Genomic DNA, 8,174 nt, shown 5'->3' on the forward strand with positions numbered 1-8,174 from the left:
TTACCTTCTTATTGGTAGTTTTCCTGCCTTATTTTGAATGGTTTGATATTCTTATAATTCTGTTTTATTTTCATTTTTACTTATTAACTAAATCTTTTGAGTTTTTTAACATTATAGTGGTTGCTCTAAAATTTATGATTTATCTCCATAATTTATTACAATCTATCTTGAAGTACAGTTACATCACTTCACCAAATTATAAAGATCTTCCAACAGTACACTTCCATTCTCTCTTCATTCTTTGTGTTATTGCTGTTATACATTTTATTCCCAATAGTATTGTTACTAGGCTTACTCTAGACAGTAAAAAAAATTAAAGTATTTAGAAATAAGAAAAAGTTACATAGATCTTCATTTTTAGCATTCTAATGGTCTTCATTTCTGTGCAGATTCAGATTTCCATCCTACATCATAATCCTTCTGCCTAAAGAACCTGTGGCAAAGTTTGTATTGCAGATTGCTGTAAATAAACCCAAATTTCATTTCTCTAAAAATTATTTTTGCTTTCAATGAAGAATTATGAGGTGACATGCTTTTCTTTTCAGTATTTGTCTTCTGGTTTGTATAGTTTCTGATGGGTGTTCATCTATAATTTTTTACCTTCATGTCTCTACATTGTTGTACTTTTCTCTGTCTTCCTACAATGTTTTCTTATTTAGTCAGTCTGACTAAGATGTGCCTGGTTTGTGTGCATGTGTGTGTGTGTGTGTGCGTGTGTGTAAGCTTGTGTGTGTATGTATGTGTGTGTGCATAAGGACAGTCTTCAGAATTCCTGTACCTGAGGTTTGCTTTCCTTAATTAGCTTTGGAAAATTCTTATTATTGTCTCTTAAATACTTCTCATTCCCTCGGTCACTTCTCTACTTCTGGAACTCCTATTACCTATATGTTACACCATTTGATGTCTCATAAGTCATAATGCCCTGTGATATATTTATATTCATTTTTTTTGTAGAACATCTACTAACCAGTTTAAGGTGATTTTCCTCAGCTGTGTCCAGTGTGTTCATAAAGCTATCAAAGGAATCCCTCACCTGTAAAATATCATAGCTTTTAAATTAGTTTCTAGCATTTCTATTTGACTCTTCTTATGGTCTCCATCACCCTTTTGAAATTCCATTTGTTCCTAGGTGTTGTTCACCTTTTTGACTAGATATTTTAACTTGTTAATCAATTACATTCAAGCTTTGTATGATATTTAAATATCTGAGGCATATCTAAGCCTGTTTTCCTGATTGACTTATCTCTTCATAAGTGGTATTTTTCTCACTTTGGATCATAATTTTTGTTGAGTGCAAAACATCTTGAATAGAAGAACAACAGAGACTGAGGTATTTATTGTTCATGCTGAGAAGATATTTTTTTTTCTCTCAGACCATTAATATTAGAAGTCGCATCAAATTTATTAGCACCTGAACTGGATTTGAGTTTGGATTTTACTCTGATTACCTTCTGCATTAGTCAGGGTTCTCCAGGACCAATAAGATCTAGTTAGCTAGCTCTTTAATAGGACCAATAGGGTCTAGTTAGCTAGCTCTTTAACTACCTAGATAAATGAATAGAAAAGATAGATGGTTATAGACAGAACCAATCATTTCTCAAACAATGAATTACCCTAGCCCAAGCCCCTTTGCCTTGTCACATTTTTTATAATTTAACACTGTTCAATTTAGCATGTAAGTATTTATTCTGTGTCTTTGAGCCTTTATCTCCTTATGTAGGTTTTAGTGCCACACAAAACTTTCATTAAATACATTTATATGCTTTTCTCCAATTGGTTTGTTTATGGGAACTTAATTCTCAGGGCCAGGTCCCCCCCCTTCCCCCGCTACACACACACACACACACACAAACCCCATAAAATAAAATTTCAGACTACTAGGGATAAACAGAACATCCTACAAGCTTCTAAAAGACAATTAAAAGAAGGAAGAATGGGAGAAAAACAGGAAGAGAAGGAGGATATTGGAGTGATGCACCCACAAGCTAAGGAATACAGCCAGAATGGCTGGCAAAGGCAATTGGGAAAGAATTCTTTCCAGGAGCCCCTGGAGGAAGCCTTGATATGCTGAGCCTTGTTTTTATCCTGGCAATGTTGACTTCAGACTTCTGGCTTCTAGAACAGCAAGGATCAACTCCTGTGTTTTTAAGCCATGCAGTTTGTAATAATATGTTGAAAAGCTCATGGGAAACCAACGCAGCAGGTGTGCCCTGAAGTAGAGCACATCTGGTTTTATAGGAAACTCCAAAGGTTCCAGAAAAGATTTTTCTAAAGGAGAATTGTCAGGATACTTGACATGTGCAAGCCTTGGGAGGGAACTTACCAACTGGCAATGATTTGGGGATTGAATAGTTATAATTTTTTTTAAAGGGGTCTAAATTTTAAGTCAGTATTTAGAGAAAAACAAAAATTTTCAGGTAAAGAGAAAAAAATTCATGGCAAATGACATGACGAATCTGTATGAGCCTTTTCATGGTCATGCTAATGTAGATTTTTCTAGTATGTTATTAGGAAATGGAAGAGAAGTAGGGTCTGTTTCTAATAGTGACTGCCACAAATCCTTGTCATAGAAATGCCAGAAGAAAAGCAAAATATACATGCCATTTAGAAATGTGGAGATAAACATCTAAATAAAATAATAAGTTTTAAAAGTTGAAAGTTGTGCCCTTTATAAAGGAATAAATATAGGAAAAAATGAGAAACAAATATTGCTGTTTTTCCATGAGAATCTTCATAGAAAAAAAAATTTTTGCCTGTAATTATGCAGGATGAAAATGAAAACTAGAAAAGTCAAAAATTAGAAAATGAGGAACACAATGAAAGAGCTGGGGTCTAGGACTTACAAAATACAATAGAAATAAAAATTTTAAGACAAATTTCATAGCATTGTACAAGTAGGTATGTGTGACTGGAATTACATGTTTTAGTGACTATATCATACAGGATTTAAACCACCTTGGAAGTGCTCTGGAAAACTTCTACAGGAAGGCAAAGGGAGGGGTGGGTAAAACACTCAGAGCCAGGATCTATCAAATCTAAAATGAAGATAGAGCAACTGGGCCCTGCTAGTCTTCTCTATTGGTTTCCCCCTTATTGACTCTTCTCCATCTTTTCTTTTCTTCTCAAATCCCATCAACTTACTTGCTTCAGTGGTATTTCACCAAAATATAGCCATTAAAAAGACATCAACTCAATCTGTGTGAACATGTATGTTTACCCAAGGGTCTGCTTCTGAGACCACTACCAGTGCCAAGAACTACATCAGCGTGCCCAGTAAGGAAGGGGAAAAAAATGCTGTGCTTTAAACCAAGTGGATTTGATACAGAAAATTGATTATAGACACATTAGAAGCCTCAAAGACTACAAAGGGCATATTGAGGTGACTCAGAACATTAAAAACATGAAGTGGAAGAAAACAAGATAGTGGTGGGGCCACCAGAACTATGGTGTCAGAGAAAAGGCCATAGGTCTCCCATGAAAGGTTATAACCTGTGGTTGCCCAAAAAGCAAATATCAAATCTCGTATTTACTCTACCAAGAGAGCATGACCCAGCTGTGTTGATCCTTTTGTGGGGGTGAAGCGAGGCTGGTGCCAGAGCCAACTGTGTGAATGGAGTGACACTAATGGGAACTTGAAAGACAGGTCTCTCTTTCCTCCTCCTGCTTTCATAGCGCTCTAGTACCTCTCACTGGCAAAACCATTAGCAAAGCCAGATGTCAAAAGAGTCTGGAAAACTGAGTCTGTAGAATCACAACCCCAGCAGCATAGAGCAGACTACAGATGGGTAAACAGGGAGAAATAACAGGTAAATAAGCTGTGTGACATTTCTCTGTGTTTCTTTTAAGGCCCATTTATACTCATCCCCTCTTCCTTCCAGTTGCCCCACAAAAAGCATTTCCACTTTAGAAATCTGAATGCCTCCACCGGGCCCTGCAGTATGGGGGGCCCCTTTTCCACAGGTTGCCCATTCTCCAGCACCAACAGAAGCTCCATTCTGACTAGAGCTTTCTCAACAGCCTCAGTTGCACAGGTTACTCACTGCTGCGAAGGTACCTCTACAGCCTTCCAGTCTTCCCTCCAGCCGCTTCCTGTTTCCTTCCTTCCTTCCGGTCACCGACAAACTCCTCCAAATGAGTGGCTCTGCATCCTTTCCTGTCTGGTCACCCAGCCTTCTGGCTGCAGGCCCACCACTCCCTCGGTGGCATAAAGAACCTCTGGGAACCAAGTCTGGTGCTTTCCTTCAGAGTCTTTCCTCTTGACTTCCTGCTCAGAGTTCTTTATAACTGTTCCTTCATCTTCCATGTAATTTTCCAATTGCTGTTTTTCATCTCTTCACTTCTTATTGCCGGTTTTCTTAAACACTGCTCTTCTCTGTAGATTTTCTCTCTCAGATCGAGAATTAAGAATTAGAGGTCTCAGTCTAAGTATTAGTCATTTTCACATTAACTATAACACGCCCAGGTTTCCCAACAGCCAACTGAATATGCCACTTAGAATATCTCAATCTTACCTAAAATTTAACATGTTCAAATCAACCTCCCTTCTTAGCCAATAAAAGCACTTATTTCTCTCCCATTCTTTCAGACTGCAACATTGGAAGTTGGTCTGGACTTATCACAAATCATTTTAATTTTTCTTCATTTTCTTACTTTTTTCTTTCTTTGTCTTCCCTTCTTTATTTCCTCAAAGCATTGGGACCAGGGAAGTAAACACTTGAGCCTGAAAACATTGGAGCTGGACTGTTCTGATCCTGAGTTCCAACCTTGATTTGGCCACTGACTGGCTGGGGGACCCTGGTTACCTCATCTACAAAAGAGAATAATAAGTAGCGTACTTAGAGGACCAATTTGAGTAAATGTAAAGCACTTAGGAGCCTGGCACACACTAAGTGCCACCTAACTGTTAGTTATTATTGTTATTATTATCATTATTATTCATTAGGAACTTCAATTCAGGCAAGGACTGGGAAACCTGTTGCATTCTTACCTCAGGGAATTTGCTTAATCTCTCTCATTCTCAGTTTCTTCATGAAGAGTGATTTCTAATACTAATTTTCTAACATGAATTTTTTGTCAATATTAAGTAATGCACTTAATAAAGCAGTCATCTGTTAAATTCTAGCTATTAGTGATATAATGTGATGGCTAATAAAATCAATACCCTGTCATAAAAAAATCACCATATTTTTATCCTATTTCCTGTTTAGATATTATACACATCCCTGATATGCATTTTTATATTTTTTATGATTTTATAATGTTGAAATTATGAAATTCATGCCATTTATCATTATTTTAGTCCTATAATGCTATTGTTTCTGCATCATCTTAAAAGTTATCATGTGCATAGACTTCATCAGGCTGATCTACAGCATGTCACTGAATATTTAGACTTTGTTCATTTGAAATTTAAAAGACACTTCCAAGAATATCTGTTCAGTTTTGCTTTTTGGCTTCTCTGAGATTATCTCTAAGACCTTTCATGTGGTATCTATAAACAAGCATTTCCAACATTTTACCCATTCTCTTCATATCAAAATGAGGGTCCAGTTTGGCAATATATTTTTTTAAATTTGGGGAAAGAAGGTAATTTTAATGCTCACCGATTTGGGCTTTCGAATCAAATCAAAATATTAAGTAAATTCTTGATTTATAGTGTGGAATTTGGGTAGATTAAACACATCGATTTTTGAGGGAAGGGTGGGCCTGCAGCCAGAAGGCTGGTTTTGCTCCTTATCCTGCCTGAACCCACAATATTTGAAAGCTCTTAGACTCTGTATGCACCCACAAGAACAAATGTACTTTTTTTCTATCCAAATATCTCTTAAGTAAATATTAACCATGTTGCTTTGCCAAGTCCTTTATCCAATAAAATGAGGAATTTGGATGGAATGATTCCTGAAGTTTTTGCCAGTTATATTGTTTTTTTCTTAGACCTTACAAAATGTGGGGGCTGCTTTTGTGAGTAGACAGCTGAATGTCTTAAACTCTGGCCAGTCCCACTCCCTTCTTTTCAGAAGAGTGGAAGGGCTTCTGAATCAGACAGATGGGACTCAGGATTCTGCTGTGGCCACTTACCAGCTTCATGACAACTCTGAACATGGGACTAAACATCAGTCTCTGAGAAATTAAAAAATCTGGTGGTCCATTTTCAAAAGATAGTATTTAGCTTTAAAATGTAAAAAGACTTGGGGTGTAAGAAAGGCAGCTGGAGGGGAAAGCAGGATGGAAAGTTAACACTCAGTGTAAAGATTTACAGCCCTTTGACAGATGAGAAAAAAGGGGCCCTACCTGACCAACAGAGATAAACTGTATATATGCCTATATATATATATATATATATATATATATATATATATATATGCCAAAAGTCCAGGGAGACTTTCCTGTCACAAGAGAACAAAGGAAGGTGGGGATAACTAAAGGTATATTTCTTTTAAGTAACCCAGTAGGAGATACTAAAACCTGTCACATTCAAGAAGATTGTGCACCCCATAGTACTCAGCCAATGAGGAACTGGGGAGGAATCTTGTGCTCTAGGAGATAAAACAGTGGTTGTACCCAGTCTGGGGGTCTCTGGACACCAGGCACCTGATCTTGCTAGACTGTCATTAAAGTAAAGCCTCACTTTTTTTCTGTTCCTTATGTGCCTTAGATCATTCTTTGGGCTTGGACAGGTGAACATGTTTTCTCATAAGGCCTAGGCTGACCACCTGACCCACCTGAATGATAGAGGAACTCTACTTGAAAAGACAGAAAAATTGGGGTCTTAGTTCATTCAGAGAGAGAAAGAGGGTAGAGAGAGAGAGAGTCAATTAGCCCCTCATTGAACAATTAGTCCAGTTGTTCAAGATATACCCCCCACATCTTATCCTTTAATATTTGTGTGATTTCATAATATAACCCTTCTATAAATCTCTCAGGAACACCACCCAGCATACAGTTCTGTTCTTGAGGCCAATCTGTCTTAAAAAGGTCATTTAGAGACCTGGAATCTCTGAGCTTCTTTTCTCTCACCTGTAAAATGAGAATCATAATCATAACTTCCTTGTAATGTATGATAAAGGTTATAAATATCTATGATAATGTATGAAAAACTCCAAGTAGAGTTCTGGAAACACAATAGTTGGCCATTCGGTTCCTGTAAATTTATGCCTCACAGAGTAACTAACAATTTATTAAGAATTCAAATAATATCTGAATCCATTCTGTGTCTGTCCATTACTCTGTAAAAAGCCATCTGGAGTCTTTCAAGTTTGGAGCAAGTGGACATGAAGATGTGTGGTGAGAGAGAAGATTGATGGCCATTCTCTAGAATTAATGCCTGTTCATTGATCATCTGATCACAGTGAGACACAGACCTTTCTTACCTTTTGTGTACCCCTAGTTGACTCTTTGCACCTGCATAATCAAAGTTGTACACAGTCAACATCTTTGTTCCTTTGACAACTCTAGAGAAATATACAGCTTATGTTTATGTATATGTGTTGACAGACTACATATAATTAAGCAGGTATATGCACTGTGGTCTCTGGGTATTGGTAAAAGACTTGAGATTTGATAAAAAAAAAATCAAACTCATATTCTCTTTCTTGAACTCATAGCATTGAACAAAAGACAACAGAAATGTCCAAGTGAATTTTTTTTTTTGTCAGTTAGCCAAAATGATCAATCTTTAGTCTCTAACTCAAATGTCTGCTTTCTAAAAGCTTCCTCTGAGTCTTCCAGTGAGGATGCTCTTCCCTTGATAAGCCAGGTAATGACTGGTTTACCTGTTTGCCTTTCTCCCTTAATATACCCCGAGCTTCCCTTTATGGGTAATAATTGTAGATAGTACTTATTGAGGGTTCTCCCACCTGCCAGCCTCCATGAGAGTTGATTTGCATAATTTTTTCATTTATTTACCATAGTTCTAGAAGTGGTGCTGTTATTCATTCTCACCCTACAGACAAGAAAGCCACGGCAAAGAATAATAACATATTAAGTCCTAGCTCACATAGCTAGGATGGAACAGGCCAAAGGCTAAAATTACTGCCCCAAACTGCCCCTTAGCATGGGCAGAGGCCATCTCTGACTCATCACTTTGCCCCTAGACCCCCAGCTTAGTGCCTGACACCGGGAGGTTGTCAGTCAATGCTGGTGGGTGTTGTATGCAACAGAAATGCTAGGGACAG

General features: G+C 37.4%; 1 protein-coding gene across 2 annotated transcripts in view; it reads right to left on the reverse strand.

The window, feature by feature from the left end:
• The window catches only part of CUNH4orf17 (chromosome unknown C4orf17 homolog), a 114,021-nt gene extending 109,858 nt beyond the window's left edge, over positions 1–4,163 (reverse strand). The window contains exon 1 of one of the 2 annotated variants that reach the window (XM_046458758.2): positions 4,041–4,163. The gene's annotated coding sequence lies outside the window, so the exon portion shown is untranslated. The remainder of the gene's footprint in view (positions 1–4,040) is intronic. The other variant, XM_046458759.2, reaches the window with a different exon arrangement.
• Between the last annotated feature and the right edge of the window lie 4,011 nt (positions 4,164–8,174).

The sequence above is a fragment of the Marmota monax genome, unplaced genomic scaffold (genome assembly GCF_021218885.2).
Source record: "Marmota monax isolate L192 unplaced genomic scaffold, Marmota_monax_Labrador192_F-V1.1 WCK01_AAM20220418_F8-fsc00002, whole genome shotgun sequence".
Classification (NCBI taxonomy): Eukaryota; Metazoa; Chordata; class Mammalia; order Rodentia; family Sciuridae; genus Marmota; species Marmota monax.